This window comes from Durio zibethinus, chromosome 19 (genome assembly GCF_047325235.1).
Source record: "Durio zibethinus cultivar Kanyao isolate XHJ-2024 chromosome 19, ASM4732523v1, whole genome shotgun sequence".
Classification (NCBI taxonomy): domain Eukaryota; kingdom Viridiplantae; phylum Streptophyta; class Magnoliopsida; order Malvales; family Malvaceae; genus Durio; species Durio zibethinus.
In genome coordinates this window covers 3607302-3628154 of record NC_143180.1, presented here as the reverse complement: position 1 = coordinate 3628154, position 20853 = coordinate 3607302, and the positions used below count along the sequence as shown (strand labels likewise).

Genomic DNA, 20853 nt, shown 5'->3' with positions numbered 1-20853 from the left:
CTTAATCACCTTATGTAAGAATTTAAAAGTTCCGTATTTGAGTTTTTTCTCCTTTATCTTCAATGTCTCATTTTTATTATATTTGTGGTAAAATTAGTTAATTAATTTTTAAAAATATTCCTAAAGTGAAATTATAATTATAAGTAATTTAGTATGCTTCTTTTTTATTTGGATTTAAATTGATTTGAATCAAACTTTTTAAATAGAAAGAAACATGTACCAACTATTGATTCAAATTTACTCATGTGTATAAGTAAATAATTGAGTATATTATGAATAGAAGTAAATAATAAAACTTTACGTAACCTAATTAATCCCTAATTTTATGTCTAAAACACTACTCAAAATTATTAAAAGTTAAAATTCAAAACTACTGAAATGTTAAATACAAAATTAAATAAAGATTTATCAAATAAATTTTGCCAATGAATATCCTTAAGTCACTTGTAAGTTTAGTTAAATTACAATTTATAATAATATTTTGGCTAAAATATTAAAAAAGTCCTTAAATTATTTCACTTTTTAAAATAAGTTCTATTTTTATTATACCTAAATAAGCTCTCATATTTTAATTTGTATTCAAATAAGCCTTTATTTCAAACCAAAGGTCGATTTATATGAAGGATTGATTTAGGTACAAATTAAATATTGGCAGCTTATTTGGATATATGTTAAAATTTAAAGGTTTATTTAAATGTAAATTAAAGGTTAAGGTTTTGTTTGGATACAATAAAATTATATGAGCTTATCTAAGTAAAGTGATAAAATTTAAGGATTTTTTATTGTTTTAACCTAATTTTTTTGTATTCAATGTAATAACGATAATTAATTTGATGAATTTCAATATTTTTTAACAAATATTAAATAATATGGTAACCTTAAAAATTTTGATACAACAATGAACATTATTCAACTAATATAATGGAGAAAATGAAGGAGTATATAATGTTTCTCCTAATAAAGAGTTTCATACTAATCTTAAAAAAAATTGAAATCAATACATTAGTATATTCTTCATTGAAACATCATATAAGACAAACCTTTTTTGTTATGTGGAGAAGATAAAGCTATTCAAAACCATCCAATCTTTTGTCTCATTTTTTGCTTGGCATAATTTTTCATTGATGCTTTCATTGATTGATTGTAATTGTATGCTCTATCATTTGAAAGCTTATTTTTTCTTTTGTTTGAAATTTTTTATTGTATAAAATTATTAAAATACATAATCTTAGAAATTAAAATGAAATAAAAAAAATTCCTAACCTTGGTACTTATCATGTTCTTTCTCAAGAAAATTCTAATTCTCAAAATAACAAACTTGTTATGTGGTACCTATATGATTTATACTGACTTAATTTTCAATATTAACAAAATAAATTTTCATGAATGAATGTAACCTTGGCATGGCAAAAAATGTAACATTGGCATAAGCACATTAAAAAGATAGTTCCAATAAATTTTGTCATATATTAAAAAAAAATGACAAAAACAATTAGTCATACTTCATTTGAGAATTCTCTATTTAGAATAATTCAAGTTAGGGCTTTCAACCACATGGATGACAAACAAAAGTGAGTAATTTAATACAACTGAAAAATATTAAATCATCTTGAGATAGAAATTAGTTAAGTGGAATAATTCTTATTACAATTTGATCTTGAGTTAGTGGCAAATGCAACACCTCATGAATCATCTAATTATAGAAGTTAGAAGTCTAATTGAAGTGTTCAAAATGTTCAATAAATCATATAGTGCCAATTATCGGTGGAAGGTGTGTGTAATTAATTTGCATTTGATTTCATATTAGTTTTTATTCATGGAGTAATAATTATAAAATTCTGAAAAAGGAAAATACAAAAGATAAATTAAATATAGAAGTTGGGTTAAACTATAAAGATGATATGCATTAAAAAATTATTTTCAGTGACTAAAAAGATTTAATTATATTATCAATGATCAAATAATTTGAAAAAAAAAATGATAAAATGATCAATTCATAAAACATACAAATAATAAAACCATTAACATACATATATCGTTAGCAAATTAATTAAAACAAAAAATTGAAAGGCAAAAAACAGAAAAAAAAAAAAGCTTCAATGACTTAATTATGATTATTTTTAATGAATTTATTTATCAACATAAACTATATGTGCAATTAGTTTTAGAACAATAAAAAACAAACTCCATCTAATTGTCTTATTGCCATGCACACTAATAGGCTTCAATCCTATTCTATTTGTATTTTTATTTTATATGAAAATAATATTTTGTATCTTAATTTGAGTCTAATTAAAAAAAATAATTTAGATTAAAATTTTTAAAGAATTTACTAATAGTATTTTAATCAATTACTTTTAATTTTTTTAAATTAAAATTTTATTAAGAATATTTTAGTCAATCACTTTTTGTTTATAGTAAAAAAATCACTTAAGAATTTTTTTAGTCTAATTACAAAAAAGATTATAATAATAAAAAGGAAAATTCATTTAAATTAAAATTTATAAAAAAAATTACTAAAAGTTTTTAGTCAATCATTTTTAACATTTTTGGAACTAAAATTTTAAATTTTTTAGTAGATTAATTTCATATAAACTCTACTTTTAATTTTAGTTGATTTAAATTAAACTTAAATAAATTAATAAAAGTTATATATATTTAAAGATAGTTTTATTAATTTAAAAATTAATTAAAATATTTAAGTTAATTATTTTTAACACTTTTGGGATTCACACTTTTAGACGTTAAAAAATAACTACATTTACTTGTATGGAAAAGAACAAGAAATTCACTATAAATATTATTAATTGGCTTCGATCTCAATGGTTTGTGTTAGTTAGAAGCATAATATGACTACGAAGTCCTATACGACATATATGTTATATATATATGTTAAAATTTAGTAACACAATTTAATAATGAATTTCACTAACTTTTTAAATTATTTTAAGTTTAAATTAAATAAATTTAACTATACATAAAAATAAATATATAAAGCAGGAACAAATAATAAAAAGAGTATGTGTTCAAAGGTAGATTTTTCATCAAATCTTTATTTTAATTGTAGGATACACTTTTTATTTTTTTAAATTCCAACGAATTCAATATGAAATGAAAATCAATAACGAAATTATTAAAATAATATTAAAAAAAATACAAGTGCATTTTCAATTACTTCTAAAACATAACAACGAATTATAGTGGAATTATAAAAAAATAAAACATAGCCAAGTTTGATCATGCATTGATGTTTATACTATTTCTGTATTTTGTTTGCTTATGAAAAAGTATGACTAAAATTTTATGATTTGATTTCATGTCAAGTTTGTCTATCAAATTAAACTTTATGATGATCTTATCTACACATTAATTATTTATAAGAATGAAGAAGGAAATAACAAAAATATGAGAGAAATGCTATTGAATGACAACTAATTAATAAAACGAACTGGAAAAAAGAAATCAATTATGATTAATGAATATTTTATTTTATATGAAAAAGGTTAGTAATAAAAAAAATTCAATAATAAAAAATGCTTGAATTAAACTTTATTAAAATTTTAATAAATGAGAATTTAATAGTAAAAAGTTAGTAATTAAAAATAGTTAAATTAAATTTATTAAAAATTTATGAAGGGTATTTTAGTCACTTATTTTAATATTTTAAAAATTAAAATTTTATTGAAGTTGTTTTAATTGATCACTATTATCACTTTTGAAGTTCATACTTTTATATAAAAAAGATATATAAAACTCTAATACGAATGAATAACTACAAAAAATCAGTTAAGAGTTGTTGGAGTAGACATGTTGTACTCTACTTTTGAGTTGTTTTTGTTCACGGCGCATTAATGCAAAGCCCAAAGGATTCCACCATTCCCAACACATAACCACCCATGGCTCCATAACTCACACGGATTGGCCAATCCTTCTAAAGAAAAAATTAAACCTATCATGCCTCTTATTGCCAAATTTTCTATACATGCAATGGTGCATCCTTCACGACTGTGTAGGGATACCCAACAAACTTGAATATGTCTTGGAAATATATTAGATAATTCGAGTGTTTATATCATATTTTATATAAAAATTACATGTTATAATTTATTTTAACATGAAAAATATAAAATATATTTTTTAAATTTTATTAAACTTATATATAATTTTTATTAGACATATTATTGTATTTTAAATTCTTAAATTTACTCGAAAACTATCACTCCAATTCAAATAAATAAAAAAATTATACCACTATCAAATTTTAATATAAACCGTTAAGATTTATTACATTGCATAGAAATCGTTAAGATTTGATAAATGATGAAATCCAAAATTGAAGTTGTAATCTGTGAAAACATGAAATTTTAATCATTAGACTCCTTTTTTCACCTTTTATGATGGATTGGAAAGGAAATATTGCAATCAAATTCTAAATTAGCTTGGTGGAATTATCAATTATGTATTATCGATGATTAAAAATAAGTTATATTGATTAAGTTATTATTAATTAATTATTACATTATCAATGATTACAATTAAATTATTATGATTACTTTTACTTTTTTAATGATTAATTAATAAATTGTTAACTATCTACTATTATATTATTGTTGATTTTATGTATATCTAAAAAGAAAGTAATCACAAATGTACTTTAAATGATATAATTTATAAAGTAGAGAAAGAAGGCAAGAAAAAATTTAAGTGTAGATGACATGAAAAACAATGTGTAAATGCTTTTAATTTACTATTCATAGTTTAATACGTAATTATAAGTTCAAATCATAACTTATTATCATAATACAAGTATCAAAATTAAATTAAATAAATATATACAATATATATTAAGTCAATATTTTTAATATATTCTTCACATTTTTTAGTTCAGGGTAAAATTGGACATATTAAGATAAGTTTTATTGATGATTTGATTAAATAATTAGTGTATGTATTATCATACCTATTAGCAAAATACAATTACATATAAAAGATTTAAAATTTTGAAGTGTTCTTCCAACAATAAAATTAATAAACTTTGCCTTATATTTATATTTCTAAGTATATAATTTTGGCTAAAAAGTTTTTTATATACATATGATAAAAGTAATATGAAAAAATTTTCTACATAAAATTGATAAAAAAAAATAAATAGGCAACTTTTTTTTTTTAAAATTAACTTCACAATAATAGATTTACACTAATTGATCTAAATTAACATTTCTGTAATGCGAATTTAAATATCTTTAAAAGAATGTATATGCTTTAATCTTTGTAAAACTGATGTATAAAATTTTTTTTCTAGAATTATTATTACTATCTCCATAATTTTTTTACTTAAATTTTCTTTATGTTGTGTTCTCATTTCTTTTAAAGTTTATTATTGATGCCATAAAAATATAACAAAAATAATATGATTAATCAACTTAAATTTGAAATAGTTTAAAACTCAAATTGAGTATATATAAAATTTTTATTCATTTTTAATTTTAATTTAATTAAAAGTAAGATAATATACACAATTATAAAAATGAACTAACTTGATTTTGATTTCAATTGATTTTAAAAAATCGACAACTTAGTTGTTATTTAAAATCCAAAATAATCGGATAAAATCAAAATTTGAATTGAAATAGTAATCCAATCATAATCCAATTTTTTTTAATCACCTTATGTAACGATTTAAAAGTTTCGTATTTGAGTTTTTTCTCCTTTATCTTCCTTTCTTGTTTTTATTCTATTTGTGGTAGAATTAACTAATTAATTTTTAAAAATATTCCTAAAGTGAAATTATAATTATAAGTAATTAAATATGCTTATTTTTTTATTTGGATTTAAATTGATTTAAATCAAACTTTTTAAATAAAAAAAAAATATACCAATTATTAAGTCAAATTTACTCATGCATGTAAGTAAATATACTATGAATAGAAGTAAATGATAAAACTTTACAAAATTTAATTAATCTTTGATTTTATGTCTGAAACATTACTTAAAATTATCAAAAATTAAAATTCAAAATTATTGAAATATTAAATATAAAATTAAATAAAGATTTATCAATTAAATCTTGCTAATGAATATCCTTCGTATTTAAAAGCATAATATGACTAAAATTACATATACGATATATGGTTTTTTAAAAACTGTGAATGAGATGTCTATACGTACGGACGATTGAGAAGGAGTCCAAGCACCTTTTTTCTGTCTCATGAGAAGTTGAGGAGTCCAAAAATTCCCAAGTGGCAACGAACGTCGATAAGCAAGTAGACAAGTTGATTGATTGGATTGGAGGTCCTCGAAACGTTGAGGATTAGTTTGAATTTTTGGGTGAAGAGGATTGAGAAGGAGTCCAAACACCTTTTTTCTTTCTCATGTTTGACAAGCAAAGCCCCAACCGCCGGTACAAAATAAATCTGAATTAAAATAATCGCCCGTGTGTGATAACTTATCACGCTCTTACCAGTCGCCAATTCCACCAAAACCAAAGCAGTTAACTCCAAACCGCGATCCACCCGTTTATCCTCTCGCTATATGGGCTAAACCCGAAATCCACTTTTAACCCATTTGAAATCGCTTCTTTTAGAGGCACCGGAGGGAGGTAGTTGGAGGAGGAAGAGGAGTAGAAAGTGGATCCCGATATGGATACTGATTTCTTTGATTTTCGAAGGTCCGCTTTTTTGCCAGTTCCGGTTCGGTAATGGAGGCAGACTTGGGAGAGGCGGAATTCGAATGGGTCAGAATCTGGTGAGGTGGAGGATGAGTCGGGAGTGGCGCGTAGGAGGAATGCAAATTGGGGTTTGGGTGGCGCATGAAGGAGTGCGCTTGTGAACGAGAAGGAAGTTGTTGTTACGTTGGGAGATGAAGCTGGTGGTGGAAGTGCTGCCAACATTTTCGCTGGTTGTTTTGTTCTTTCACTTCAGTTTTCAGTTCTGCGTGTCTGATAAGAAACCGAATCTCTGTTTTTTTTTTTTTTTTTTTTTTTTTAGTAATTTAACAATTTATTTATAGTTTTTAATTTCTTTTGTACAACAATAGTTTTTTATGTTTGGTAATATATTTTGGGCTTCTTTTTATTTTGCATTGGAAAATTTTCATTGGACATATTTGGAAGTCCAATTATCTTTGATGACAGGAAGATGGGCCGAAGATTTCTTCCCTTAATTCAAAGCCTAACTAAATTTGTGTTGAGGTTTGATGTAAGAGTTAAGCCCAACTTTGACCTTGGACTTGGAAATATAATAAACGAATCCATTTCCGTTGGTTCAAAAGACTATTCATATTTATTTTAATATATTACAAATTATAAATTATGGGCAAAATAATAAAATTTTTTACATGTTTTATAATTAAAATAAATAAAATACATTATTTATTCTATTACTAAAATAAAAATTAATTTTTTCTTTAATTTACCAATCCACCTTTAAGGCTTCTTACCATTTTATTTATTTGGTTGAAAATAATATTACATACATAAATTTTTTCGAACCCAAAATTTTCAATTCTAAATATAATTTTAGTGATATGTTAACTGATTTAAAAATTAATCGACAATAAAAAATTATTTTTAGTTGTAATAGATATTGATTAATTAATTAGACTAAATTTAATTATGCTTACTTGGATTGATTAAACTATATATATTGTGTATATAAATATATATGAGATCAAGGATAGAAAGAGGATTCCAAATCCTTTATTTTTTTTTCTTATGAAAGAGATAACAATTGTTAGATTGGTTGTAGCTAAATGAAATTTAGTTAAAGATTTTAAAGCATGTTGTAATTTCAAAGAAACATTATTCCATAAATGTAAAGCAAATTAAAGCCTTGTGAAAAGTGAATCAAAAGTGCAATTACTAGAGTTTAAATGTTAATCACATCTCTTTTTCTACCAAATTCTACTTATATTATTTAACAAACCAATATATAGTTATATCAAATCAATAAATAGTGAAATTTGAACATAAAATTTTGAGAAAGTCTTTGTTATCGCTAACACAAGATTTTATATGTTTTTCATTGTCTAAATTTAAAAAATTAATAAGTTAAACAAAGTTAAGAAGGAAAACAAAATAACAAAACAAAAATTGTATTACAAGTTCACAACTCAAAATCAAACTATCCCTTTAATAAGCGTGAATTTGAAAAAAAAAAATAGCAAAATCCAAATTATGGATTGGCATTCTTATAATTTAAGGTTTGAAGATACTACAAAACTTGATGCAATATATGCCGTGAGCCGAGCGTACGTCTTTGACGCACCAGCAGTTCCACAGAAGCCTTCTAGTGATAGTAGCAGTTGTAGCTTCTTATGAAACTTGTAGTTGATAAATTTTAGCATGCTTCAATATTTAAGAACAAAAAAGGCTAAGTCCTCATTTATGTTGTATCCCTGTTGTTAATGAATTAAAATGAATAAATTCTACTGGAAGTTGGTTAGTATTGCATTGCATAGAAATCGTTAAGATTTGATAAATGATGAAATTCAAATTTGAAGTTGTAATCTGTGAAAACATGAAATTTGGATCATTAGGCTCCTTTTTTCACCTTTTATGACGGATTGGAAAGGAAATATTGCAATCAAATTCTAAATTAGCTTGGTGGAATTATCAATTTTGTATTATATCAATGATAAAAAATAAGTTATACTGATTAAGTTATTACTAATTAATTATTACGTTATTTATGATTACAATTAAATTATATTAATTACTTTTATATTTTCAACGTTTAATTAATAAATTATTAACTATCTATTATTATATTATTGTTGATTTATGTATATCCAAAAATAAAGTAACAATAAATGTATGCTAAATGATATAATTTGTAAAGTAGAGAAATAAAGTAAAAAAAAAAAAAAATTAAGTGTAGATAACATGAAAAACAATTAGTAAATGCTTTTAATTTACTATTCATAGTTTAATACGTAATTATAAGTTCAAATCATAACTTATTATGACAATGCAAGTATCAAAACTAAATTAAATAAATATATACAATATATATTAAGTGAATATTTCTAAGATATTCTTCAAATTTTTTAGTTCATGGTAAAATTGGACATATTAAGATAAATTTTATTGATGATTTAATTAAATAATTAGTGTATGTATTATCATACTTGTTAGCAAAATACAATTACATATAAAAGATTGAAAAATTTTGAAGTGTTCTTCCAACAATGAAATTAATAAACTTTGCCTTATATTTATATTTTTAAGTATATAATTTTGGGTAAACATTTTGTTATATACATATGATAAAAGTAATGAGAAATAATTTACTACATAAAATTGATAAAAAAAAGGCAACTTTTTTATAAAAATATTAACTTCACAATAATCAGATTTGCATTCTCCATTAATAAATCTGTCAAAAGGCAACTTGATCAGCAAATGAATAATTATAAACTCGTTAATCTAAATTAATATTTTTGTAATACGAATTTAAATATCCTTAAAAAAATATATATTCTTGAATTTTTGTAAGACTGTAGTATAAAAATTTTCTTCTAAAATTATTATTAGTATCCCCATAATTTTTGTACTTAAATTTTCGTTATATTTGTGTTCTCATTTATTTTGAAGTTTATTATCGATGCCAAAAAAATATAACTAAAAATAATATGATTAATCAACTCAAATTTGAAATAGTTCAAAACTCAAATTGAGTATATATAAAATTTTTACTCATTTTTAATTTTAATTTAATTAAACTTAATATAATATACCCAATTGTAAAAATGAACTAACTTGATTTTGATTTCAATTGATTTTAAAAAATTGACAACTTAGTAATTATTTAAAATCTGAAATGATTAGACAAAACCAAAGATTAAATAGTAACTTAATCAGAATCTAATTTTTCTTAATCAACTTATGTAACAATCTAAAAGTTTTGTATTTAAGTTTTTTTTCTCTTTTATCTTCAATGTCTCATTTTTATTATATTTGTGGTAGAATTAGTTAATTAATTTTTAAAAATATTCCTAAAGTGAAATTATAATTATAGGTAATTGAGTATGCTCCTTTTTTATTTGGATTTAAATTGATTTGAATCAAACTTTTTAAATAAAAAGAAACATGTACCAATTATCGAGTCAAATTTACTCATGTGCATAAGTAAATAATTGAGTATACTATGAATATAAGTAGATGATAAAATTTTATGTAACCTAATTAATCCCTAAGTTTATGTCTAAAACACTACTAAAAAATATCAAAACTTAAAATTCAAAACTACTAAAATATTAAATAAAGATTTATCAAAAAAAATTCACTAATGAATATCCTTAAGTCACTTGTAAGCTTAGTTAAATTATAATTTATAATAACTATCATAACATATAAATTCATAAATTTATAGCTAGACTTAACAAATAGAGTTACCACCAATCTTTTTTATCTAGGTGTGATTGGTCACCAAAAAAATCTGTCCTTTTAAGGAGCTCCTAAGCTTAATTAAAAGTCCCTAAAAAAATAGGTTCAAGTCTACAAACCGAATAGGGTTCCGGAGTTTGGTTACATGTGAGAAAGGTTATAGCATCCCTATATGATCATCCAAAGGATGGTACCATATTATTTCAAATTTATCCTAAGGTCTTAAGTTTAATGGTTTCAAATTTTATGTTAAATATTGAAAATAATTTTTATGATTATCTATCAATCTAGTAGAACTCTTAAAAAAATATTTTCTCACCTCAAGAGTATTCAAAGATCTTATTTGTTTCCTTGAAAAGGCTTCGTCGAAAAAATTTTTGTTAGTTTTATTTTTTTGTTGAAAATATATATAATTATTTCACCATTTGGGCTAAATTAAAAATATTCTCTTTTTTTTTTAATTTTTAAATTCTCCACCATTTAGTAATTCTTTTTATTTATGTATTTATTTAATTTTTAAGCCTTACTTTCACCTTTGATCTTGACACATGCATTGACTTGAAACAAGCTAAGTCCAAGCATTTGGGCTAGCTTTTTATGATAGCCCACCTTGTTGGATCAATAAATCTTGCCTAGGTTTGGCAAATTGAAGACAAAACACCTATAAAAAGGATCCAAAAATTGGATGATGCCCTAACCAGATTATTATCCATATCTACTTGGAGTAGTGATGCTATGTCTCCATATCTATTCTCAAATGGCTCCTACCTTGTTCTACTCATGCATATCCAGATACTACTTAAGTCAGCTAGATCATTTTACTATATCTCGAGATGAACTCTCTCAAGCAATAATGTGATAAAATCTTCAGGCAAGCAATTTTCTTGTTTTCTTTGACCTTCATCTAACTTGATTTTTAGTTGATGAGCAAACTAATAATGGACTGATGTAGACTTTGATTGCATTTGGCTCTTCATAGATGTAAGTGGGAGATCTGATTTATCAATAATTGATATATGGTAAATATTTCCTATATGAGAATGATGCAAATGATAATGTTAAAACATAATCATGAAAATGATGCATAGAATTAAATGATATGGAAATGTTAAAACATGAGGATGAAAATGATGCATATAATGATATGATAATGTTGTGATGCACAAAATCAAACAAACAAAATAGTTAGATAAGTAATATACAAGTTGTTCTTCTTGTGTCCTAATTTTGGGTGATATCTATTGATGAATAGGAATGGCTCTATCCTAAGGTTGGCCTTTTAGGGGTGAACTATATGTAGGGTTAAGAGGTTTTAACCACTAAAAGGTTTTTAAATTGTTCATTACATTATCATCCATTATAAACTAGTAAGGCAGTTCAATCCTCACCTATCATAGGCTACCAACGGAAATGATTTAATTTGAGTGAGACTATTTTGCTAGCTATCGCAGAGATTATCATCTCACAAGATCGTAGGTACTTTACTCCCTCTTAAGAGGGATAGAGCTTAGGTATAAAGCTCATGGAATATAAATGCATGTGATAGTGTCTGTGAAAGAACATATAGGTTTCATGCCCCCAAAAATGAAGGATAAGACAAAACAAAAAAAATGTTAGTAAATAGATAACACAAATCGTTAAAACCATTAGACCAAAAGATAGGATAAATTCAAAAATTATGGCTTGACTCTCTAGTTATCCCCCATGGAGTCACCAAGCTGTCATAACATATAGATTCGTAAATCTATAGCTAGACTTAACAAATAGAGTCGCCACCAATCTTTTTTATCTAGGTGTGATTAACCACCTAAGAAATCTATCCTCTTAAGGAGCTCCTAAGCTTGACTAAGGGTCTCTAGAAGAATATGTTCAGGTCTACATACCAGAACAACGTTCGAGAATTCGGTTACATGTGAAAAGGATATTACATCCCCACATGCCCATCCAAAGGATGGTACCATATTATATCAAATTTATCCTAAGATCTTGAGTATAATGATTTCAAATTTTATGTTAAATATTAGAAATAATTTTTAAAATTCTCCATCAATCTGGTAAAACTTTTTAAAAAATATTTTGTTACCTCAAGAGTATTCAAAGATCCCATTTGTTTCCTTGAAGAGCTCCGTTGTCAAAAAAATTTTTGTTAGTTTTATTTTTTTGTCGAAATATATCTAATTATTCTACCATTTGGGCCAAATTAAAAATATTTTTTCTTTTCTCTTTTTTTTTTTGAATTTTTAAATTCTCAATCATTTAGGTCTATTTAAAAAAAATTTTTATTTATGTATTTTTTTATCTCTAAATTTTTCACCATTTGGGTCAATTTAGAAATTTGTTTTTGAAATTTTTAAATTTTTTCACCATTTGGACCTATTTAGAAATTCTCTTTTTTATAATTTTTTCTTTTTTTTTGAAAGAAAATAATATGACAATTATTTTTATTGAAATTTTAATTAAATTATTCCACAATTTGGGATAAATTTAAGAAAAATTTCTCACCTAGAGATTTTCTAAAAATTTATCATTTAAAATTTCTAAGAATCTCATCATTAGATAATTATTAAATATTTTCAACCAAATTTTTATTTGGAAAAGAATACAATTATTTGTATTAAAATTTCATCTAAATTATTTCACCATTTGGGCCAAATTTAGAGGAAATATTTTACCTAGAGATTTCTTATAAATTTACTAATTGAAATTTCTAAAAATCTCATCCTTGTGTAATTTGTATTTAATTTCAAAATTTGTATATTTTTTATTTTTATATTTTTTTGTTTTGAAAATAAACATTAATTATTGTTATTAAAATTTTATCTAAATTATTTTATTATTTGGGATAAATTTAGACAAAATTTCTCACCTAGGAATTTTATAAAAATTTATCATTTAAAATTTTTATAAATTTCATCATTGGATAATTAATATTTATTCCCAAAATTTATTTTTTTTATTAAATTAAATCATGAAATAATAATAAATAAATAAACACATAAAATAAATAAAATAAAATACCAAAGAACGGCTCGGCTTACGGCTTGAATCGGCTCGGCTTGAGGCAAAGAAAACGACTTAAAAACATGGCTTGGGGGGTGCGCGGTCAGCTCTAGGGATTGGCTGGCACGTGGGTCAGATGCAGGTTACGATCGGATTGAGTTGGTCCGATGGCAAAATGCGTGGATCTTCTAAGATTTATTAACGACAAAACGATGTTGTTTTGTAGTGGGTATATAAGCCCAAATCTCGGCTTTTTACCATAATTCCCTTTCCCCTCATTCTCTTCTCGTTTCTTTTCTCTCTCCTCTTTCTACAAAATCTTAGAATCTGATTTAATGTTCTATTGAAAATTGAGAAATTACGTCGAAAAACATGAATCTTGCCGAAAAATTAATCGGAATATAAAATTTTTCAAAAAATTTCCAAAACAAAATTTGCCCAAAAATTCTAAAAAAATTTTTAAAAATCTTAAGACCATTTCTGCACATTCTAAACACTTTTTGCTTTTGTTTCTTCCCTGTTTCGTGTTCTTTTGATCTGTGCCTAAGCCTATATTTATAGGCATTGATCCAAAAAGTTTCTAATCAATGCCAATTCCTTCTGTCATTGGGATTCAATCCTTGAGTCCAATTTCAAACCTACCAAACCCCCAGATTCATGGCGAAATTTTTTATCCTTTTTTTTTTCATTATCTTTTAGAATAAAAAATATATTAAAAAATAATAATTAAAATAAAATTCAGAACAGATAATCGAAAAAAAGAAAAAAATAAAAATAAAATGGCTAATTTATCCCTTTTGGATCAGGCCCAATTGATCCGAGCTTGGACAAACTTGGATGTCTATAATAATATTTTGGCTAAAATATTAAAAAAGTCCTTAAATTATTGCACTTTTTAAAATAAATTCTACTTTTATTATACCCAAATAAGCTCTCATCTTTTGATTCATATTCAAATAAGCCTTTATTTCAACCCAAAGATTGATTTATGTGAAAAACTGATTTAGGTACAAACTAAAGATTAGTAGCTTATTTGGACATAAATTAAAATTTAAGGGTTTATTTAAATGTAAATTCAAGGTTAAGGGTTTATTTAGATACAATAAAATTATAAGAGCTTATCTAAATAAAGTGATAAAATTTAAGGATTTTTTATTATTTTAACCTAATATTTTTGTATCCAATGTAATAATGATAATTAATTTGATGAATTTTAATATTTTTTAACAAATATTAAATAATATGGTAACCTTAAAATTTTTTATACAATAGTGAACGTTATTCAACTAATATAATGGAGAAAATGAAGGAGTATATAATGTTTCTCTTAATAAAAGAGTTTTATACTAATCCTAAAAACAATTGAAATCAATACATTAGTATATTCTTCATTGAAACATCATATAATAAAAACCTTTTTTGCCATATGGAGAAGATATAACTATGCATAACCATCCAATCTTTTGTCTCATTTTCTGCTTGGCATAATTTTTCATTGATGGTTTCATTGATTGAATGTAATTGTATGTTCTATCATTTGAAAGCTTATTTTTTCTTTTCTTTTAATTTTTTTATTGTATAAAAATATTAAAATACATAATCTTATAAATTAAAATGAAATAAAATAAATTCCTAACCTTGTTACTTATCTTGTTTTTTTAAAGAAAATTTCGATTCTCAAAATAACAAACTTGTTATGTAGTACCTATACAATTTATAATGATTTAATTTTCAATATTAACAACATAAAGTTTCATGAATGAATGCAACATTAGCATGGCAAAAAATCTAACATTGGCATAAGCACATTAAAAAGATAGTTCTAATAAATTTTGTCATACGTTAGAAAAATCACAAAAACAATTAATCATACTTCACTTGATCATTCTCTACTTAGAGTAATTCAAGTTAGGGCTTTCAACCACATGGATGACAAACAAAAGTGAGTAATTTAATGCAATTGAGAAATATTAAATCATCTTGAGATGGAAATTAGTCAAGTGGAATAATTCTCATTACATTTTGATCATGAGTTAGTGGTAAATGCACCACCTCATGAGTCATCTAATTATATGAGTTAGAAGTCCAATTGAAGTGTTTAAAAAATCATATAGTACTAATTATTGGTGGAAAGTGCATGTGATTAATTTGCATTTGATTTGACATTAGTTTTTATTCATGGGGTAACAATTATAAAATTTTGAAAAAGGAAAATACAAAAGAAAAATTAAATATAAAAGTAAGGTAAAACCATAAGAATGATATATATTAAAAAAGTTATTTTAAGTGACTGAAAAGATTTAATTATGTTATCAATGTTCAAATAATTTGTTCAAAAAAATTGATAAAATGATCAACTCATAAAACATGCAAATAATAAAATCACTAACATACATATATAGTTAGCAAATTAATTAAAACAAAAAATTGAAAGCCAAAAAACAGAAAAAAAATGCGACAATGACTTAATTATGATTATTTTTAATGAATTTATTTATCAACATAAATTATATGTGCAATTAGTTTTATAACAATAAAAACAAACTCCATATAATTGTCTTATTGCCATGCACACTAATAAGCTCTAATCCTATTCTATTTGTATTTTTATTTTATGTGAAAATAATATTTTGTGTCTTAATATGAGTCTAATTAAAAAAAAAATTCATTCATATTTATAAAGAATTTACTAATAGTATTTTAATTAATTACTTTTAATATTTTTTAAATTAAAATTTTATTAAGAATAATTTAATCAATCACTTTTAGTTTATAGTAAAAAAATCGCTTTTAGAATTTTTTTAGTCTAATTACAAAAAGGATTATAATAATAAAAAATAAAATTCATTTAAATTAAAATTTATAAAAATAAATTTACTTAAAGTATTTTAGCCAATCATTTTTAACATTTTTGAAACCAAAATTTTAAATTTTTTAGTAGATTAATTTCATATAAACTCTATTTTTAATTTTAGTTGATTTAATTTAAACTTAAATGAATTAATAAAAGTTATATATATTTAAAGATAATTTTATAAATTTAAAAATTAATTAAAATATTTAAGTTAATTACTTTTAACACGTTTGGGATTCACATTTTTAGACATTAGAAAATAACTACATTTACTTGTATAGAAAAGAACAGGAAATTCACTGTCACTATTATATATAAAAATAATTATATAAAGCAAGAACAAATAATAAAATGAGTATCAAATCTTTATTTTAATTGTAGGATACACTTTAATTTTTTTGAATTCCAACAAATTCAATATGAAATGAAAATCAATAACGAAATTATTAAAATAATAATAAAAAAGAAAATGCACATGCATTTTCAATTACTTCTAAAACGTAACAAAGAATTATAATGGAATTATAAAAGGATAAAACAATGCCAAGTTTGATCATGCATTGATGTTTATACTATTTCAGTGTTTTGTTTGCTTATGAAAAATTATGACTAAAATTTATGATTTGATTTCATGTCAAGTTTGTCTATCAAATTAAATTTTATGCTGATCTTATCTACACATTAATTATTTATAACAATGAAGGAGGAAATAACAAAAATCTGAGATAAATGCTATTGAATGACAACTAATTAATTAAACGAACCAGAAAAAAGAAATCAACTATGATTAATGAATATTTTGTTTTATATGAAAAAGGTTAGTAGTAATTAAAAAATTCAATAATAAAAAATACTTCAATTAAAATTTATTAAAATTTTAATAAATGAGAATTTAATAATAAAAAGTTAATAATTAAAAATAATTAAATTAAAATTTATTAAAAGTTTTATAAAGGTATTTTAGTCACTTATTTTTAATATTTTAAGAATTAAAATTTTATTGAAGATGTTTTAATCGATTATTATTATCAGTTTTAGAATTCATATTTTTATATAAAGTTAATATATAAAACTCAAATATGAATGAATAACTACAAAAACCAATTAAGAGTAGCTGAAGGAGACATCTTGTACTTTGAGTTGTTTTTGTCCACCGCGCATTAATGTATAGCCCAAAGGATTCCACCATTCCAAACACAACCACCCATGGCTCCATAACTCACGCAATTGGCCAATCCTTCTAAAGAAGAAAATTAAACCTATCATGCCTCTTATTGCCAAATTTTTTGTATATGCAATAGTGCATCCTCCACGGCTACGTAGGGACACTCAACAAACATGAATATGTCTCGGAAATATATTGGATAATTTGAGTGTTTATATTATATTTTATACAAAAATTACATATTATAATTTATATTAACATGAAAAACATGAAATATATTTTTTAGATTTTGTTAAACTCATATATGATTTTTGTTAAACACGTTATTTTATTTTAAATTCTTAAATTCACTAAAAAACTATCACTCTGATTCAAAGAAATGAAAAAATTATACCGCCTTCAAATTTTAAAATAAAACAATAGAGCCACATGATTCATATAATAATTGGCTATAAGACTATTAGTTCCAAGTATTTACCTGCCTGAAAATTTTAGATTGATAGCGGAGTTTCTTTTTGGGAGCTACAATGGTTAGGATTAGATTTTTAGGGTTTAAATTTTTTAAAATTCATACTATCATCCCTAAAAGATAATGTTAAATTTTGGATTCAAATTTTAACGCTTGTAATATCTTCTGTTATTTTTAGACTAAGATCTTATTTGTACAAAAAATAAAACTAGAATTATATTTCATAAAATCTCCGCTCTAACTCTGTCTACCTTACATATAATAAATTAAGAACGCTAATTCATTATTATATTGAAATATCCTTTACCAGTTTAAAGTTCACTCAGCTGCTGTAATATGGACCCTCTTATATTTAAAGATTGAACTTTAATTTAAAGATGCCTTCATCTCATATTTAATTTTATAAGATGCGTTAGTGTCTTATATTTAATGTAATAAATTTAAACATCACATTTGTAATCAAGAAGTGGTTGAATCTCATTCATGAAACAGAAGTAGAAATTTGAAGGGAGAGTTCTCGAGGTAGTTATTTAGTGGCCGATGTTGCTATCTTGGTTTTCTGCTACTACTGTGCCTTCTATATGCTGCTTTCAAGCCCTGAGTTCATATGCTGACAATGTAGCATACTGCATAGACAGCTAAAACTGGCATTTATGTATGTCCTCAATATGTACAAGATAGATTCTTCAGTTTTAGTAATACCTTTGCACTTTACCAGCTGAGTTGTTAAGCTGAAGCATCAATTTTGGAGCACAAATTCTAGGGAGGGGATGCTGAAAACCACCATTGATTGAACCCATCAACCATAGGTGCACAAATTCTTTCACTAATGCTACAATCCAGTCTCCACAAATTTATTCACACAAGTTGTATCAATCCATCAACCAATTATCTCCAAGGAACATCAGATTAATTTATATAAAGGCTTTTGGATGAGAACATCCAGTTAGAATAATTGCAATATTTTCTAAAGAAAAGAATTTTGGAGCACAAATTCTTGGGAGGGGATGCTGAAAACCACCATTGATTGAACCCTTCAGCAATAGATGCACAAATTCTTTCACTGATGCTACATTCCTGTCTGCACAAATTTATTCACACAAGTACTATCAATCCATCAACCAATTATCTAAATCAATTCTTATAATCAACTAAATCAATATATAATATTCTCTAAATCAATATCAAATTAATCTAGAATATTAATAGAATAATATCATTGAAATCAATCTGATATATTATTAGAATATCATTGACATGTTTTAAGCTATATATATTTACTTCCACCCACCATTCCTTACCTCCACAAATCAATCCAATTCAAAGCCATCTTTAAACATCTTTCCTTCAAGAAATTAAAAGACCAATCCAATCAACAAGTAGAGAAAGAAGAAAGTAGGAAGTTCCAGGAGAGGGAGAGTCTGAACAGAAGCAGATGAGTAACGAAGACAAGAACCAGCAGCAACTTTCATATGGCAATAACCATCACGGCCAGCAAGGTAATACTCAACCTGGCATTCTATTTTCACAGGGTCATCCTCCAAGTCTTCAGCCTCCCCATCAATTGCTGCCTCAAACTGATCAGGTTACTTTGTACTAAACTTGTTTGAAGGGAAAAACTGCCTTCCTACCAAGCTCTACTTTTATACCCCAACTTGATTAATTACATGTATCTAATATTTTCTTTTTCAAAAGTGTTGGGTTCGAATCCTCTTTTTCAGAATTAAAAAACGTCTGAAAGTGTAAATCTGTATAAATTTCCAAGGACCAGGACAAATCTGAAACAACAATGTAAAGAGTGTAACAGCTTGACTTTGCAGGAAATCTGAGGCCTTCTCCTCAAGAATCTTGTCCAAAGGATGCTCATCTGCAGTCAGGACAGGGACCATTTACCGTATATGCCATGAGCCGACCGTACATCCCCGACGCACCAGCAGTTCCACGGGAGCCTCCTAGTGACAGTGGCAGTTGTAGCGTCTTATGAAACCTTTAGTTGATAAATTTTAGCATGCTTCAATATGTAAGAACAAAAAAGGCTAAGTCCTCACTTATGTTGTATCCCTGTTTTTAATGAATTAAAATGAATAAATTCTACTGGAAGTTGGTTAGTATTGCCTTGCATAGAAATCGTTAAGATTTGATAAATGACGAAATCCAAATTTGTAGTTGTAATCTGCGAAAACATGAAATTTGGATCATTAGGCTCCTTTTTTCACCTTTTATAACGGATTGGAAAGGAAATATTGCAATCAAATTCTAAATTAGCTTGGTGGAATTATCAATTATGTATTATATCGAAGATTAAAAGTAAATTATATTGATTAATTTATTACTAATTAATTAATACGTTATCAATGATTACAATTAAATTATAATGATTATTTTTACGTTTTCAATAATTAATTAATAAATTATTAACTATCTACTATTATCCACAGCGGCCTTCTGGTGGTAATAGCAATTGTAGCATCTTATGGAACCTGTAGTTCATAAATTTTAGCATCCTTCAACATTTAAGAACAAAAAAAAGGTTAAGTCCCCATTTATGTTGTATCCCTGTCGTTAATGAGTTAAAATGAATAAATTCTACTTGAAGTTGGTTAGTATTGCATAGAAATCATTAAGATTTGATAAATAATGAAATCCAAATTTGAAGTTGTAATATGTGAAAGCATGAAATTTGGATCATTAGGCTCCTTTTTTCACCTTTTATGATGGATTGGAAAGGAAATATTGCAATCAAATTCTAAATTACCTTGGTGGCATTATCAATTATGTGTTATATCAATCAAAGAACTTCTTGAATTGATCCATGCACAACAAATTTTGTATCCAAACACATATTTCTCCACTAATTTTAATTTCAGCTTTACAGTAAATAATATTACCATTACAATAATTAATCTCACCAGAGTCAATTTCACCATCCATCTAAATGGACCTTAAGTTATTTATGATTTACTACTATCAATTAATTACTA

General features: G+C 24.7%; 1 long non-coding RNA gene and 1 pseudogene across 1 annotated transcript; one reads left to right on the top strand and one right to left on the bottom strand.

The window, feature by feature from the left end:
- Positions 1–6034: 6034 nt before the first annotated feature.
- On the bottom strand, positions 6035–7255 carry LOC111309830 (uncharacterized; annotated as a pseudogene).
- Positions 7256–19011: 11756 nt separating this feature from the next.
- On the top strand, positions 19012–19983 carry LOC149513346 (uncharacterized). The gene is made up of 2 exons (XR_016330508.1): positions 19012–19371; positions 19693–19983. It is a non-coding gene; the product is annotated as an uncharacterized LOC149513346 (long non-coding RNA).
- Positions 19984–20853: the final 870 nt, after the last annotated feature.